The sequence below is a fragment of the Mus caroli genome, chromosome X (assembly GCF_900094665.2).
Source record: "Mus caroli chromosome X, CAROLI_EIJ_v1.1, whole genome shotgun sequence".
Taxonomy (NCBI): domain Eukaryota; kingdom Metazoa; phylum Chordata; class Mammalia; order Rodentia; family Muridae; genus Mus; species Mus caroli.
This window is the reverse complement of record NC_034589.1, coordinates 130371857-130374282: the sequence shown is the minus strand read 5'-3', so window position 1 is coordinate 130374282 and position 2426 is coordinate 130371857. Positions and strand designations below refer to the sequence as shown.

At 42.3% G+C, this 2426-nt stretch overlaps 1 pseudogene; it reads left to right on the top strand.

Annotated features, from left to right (window-relative positions):
- Positions 1-1105: 1105 nt before the first annotated feature.
- Positions 1106-1528, top strand: LOC110287397 (annotated as a pseudogene).
- Positions 1529-2426: the final 898 nt, after the last annotated feature.

The window sequence follows — 2426 nt, the reverse complement described above, 5'->3', positions numbered from 1 at the left end:
GCAACTGGGGTGAGAGTTTTAAGCCCATACCCACAGTAACACACCTATTCCAACAAGGCCACACCTTCAGATGGTGCCACTCCCTGGTCCAAGGATATACAAAACATCACAGAGATTAAGAGGTAAGAGAAGTGAGAACAAGAGAGAAAGAATCTTTTTTGTTTTGGTTTGGTTTTATTGGATATTTTATTTATTTACATTTCAAATGTTATCCCCTTTTCAGGTCTCCCCTTTGGAACTCTCTCTCTGATCCCCCTTCCCCTCCTTCTATGAGGGTGCTCCTCCACCCACCCACTCCCTCCTCCATGCCCTGGCATTCCCCTACACTGGGGCATCAAGATTTCATTGGACCAAGGGTCTCTTCTCCCATTGATGCCTGACAAGGCCAGAGGAAAATGAATCTTAAGAATCTTAAAAAGTAGCCGGGCATGGAGATACACACCTTTAATCCCAGCACTTGGGAGGCAAAGGCAGGCAGATTTCTGAGTTCAAGGCCAGCCTGCTCTACGGAGTGAGTTCCAGGACAGCCAGGACTACACAGAAAACCCTGTCTCGAAAAACAAAAACAAAACCAAACAAACAAATAAAAAAGAATCTTAGAAAGCGATGTCAAAAGACATCCAACTAGAGACAGAAGTTGAACTGCATCTAGTTAGTATTGCAGAGGCAACTAGTTGTGGGGCTGAGGGTAGAGATATGAACCATTTTGAGAGGAGCACTGGTCAGAAGTATACAACTAGCAAAATAGTATATTAGTAGGAAATACCTTGAGATAATTAAAAATTCATCCTATTACTCGGAGATATGAAGAACATAGGAGAAAAACTCGAATATTTGGAAAGCGATAACTAAGGAGCAAGATTGAGGGTAATGAGGTGTGGGCACGGGAGAATTGCTTTTCTTCTTATTACTACAAACCTTTCTTTTTGCTATTTGATCTTTTAATTATGTACTTAACCTATTCCTGTGCTAAACTTACTTAAAGATTTTTTAAAAATGAATAGTTTTGGAGCAGTGTGAGGAAGCAGGGAGGAAGACTACGGACGGAGCAAACCTGTGCGCAGCTGTACCCCCGTGCTCAGCGCCGACGTCTCCTCCCGCCACCATGCCCAAAAGAAAGGCTGAAGGGGATGCTAAAGGAGACAAAACCAAGGTGAAGGACACAGAGAAGATCTGCAAGGTTGTCTGCTAAACCTGCTCCTCCAAAGCCAGAGCCCAAACCTAAAAAGGCCCCGCGAAGAAGGGAGAGAAGGTACCCAAAGGGGAAGAAGGGGAAAGCCGATGCCGGGAAGGATGTGAATAATCCTGTAGAAAATGGAGATGCCAAAACAGACCTGGCACAGAAAGCTGAAGGTGCTGGAGATGCCAAGTGACGTGTGTGCATTTTTGATAACTGTGTACTTCTGGTGACTGTACAGTTTGAAATACTATTTTTCATCAAGTTTTATAAAAATGCAGAATTTCGTTTTACTTTTTTTTTTAAGCTATATTGTTAGCACACAGAACACTTCATTACTGGGTGGGGGAAGGATCATGTGTCAGTAACAAAATTTCTCCCAAACTGGATTGAGGACAGAAAAACTCTTTCCCTGATAATTTTGGAAGGCTCCTGTTGGCTCCCAGGAGAGATATCCTGGTCTTGACCTAGGTGGCCACCAAGGCACAACAATGCCTTGTGGTCTGGGAAAACTATAAATTCACTTTTATATCCTCTTCCCCCTGTACTATCAACATAGACTTAATTCCCTTAAAAACCAGAGACCTGGTGGAACCTGGCCCCCAAAATTGGTTTCCCAGTCCATTGAGTGATGTGGACTTTGCAGTGACTTCATTGAGTGTTCTCAGAAGAGCGCTGGTTCCTTCTATAAAACACTGTGGATCTTCAGACTGATAATTCTGCCATGTTCTTTTCCTGAAAGTCAGGGTCGGCTTGTGAAAAGTTGTTAAAACAACATCCTTAATGTGAAATGTCAACCCTCACTCTAAGCTACTTCCCCCTTTTCAAAGCACTGAATGGAGACTTCATTGGGTTTTACAGTGGCTTTCTGATTTTGGTAGTATATACAAGAAGGGAATTTGGAAGTTCTTGTATATTGTTGCTTGTCTGCCCATGTCCTGCCTGGAATACCATGGTTGTTTATGAAAATTATCTTTAATAAAGCTGGTTACAGTGAGGCTTGGGAAAAAATGAATAGCTTTGAAGAATTTGATAATAAAGTGTTACAGAAAAAATATACTCTCTTTTTCTTAACGTGCTGTTTAATAGTTTATGGAGCCGGGGACATGGTTAAGCTGGTAAATCACCTGCTATCCAAACAAGAGAACAAGAATTGGAATCCCTAACACCCAAGTAAATGCCATGTAAGCATGGTAGCCCGCCTGTAATTCTAGCTTTGAGAAAGTGGACATCAGAGATTCCTGAGCAA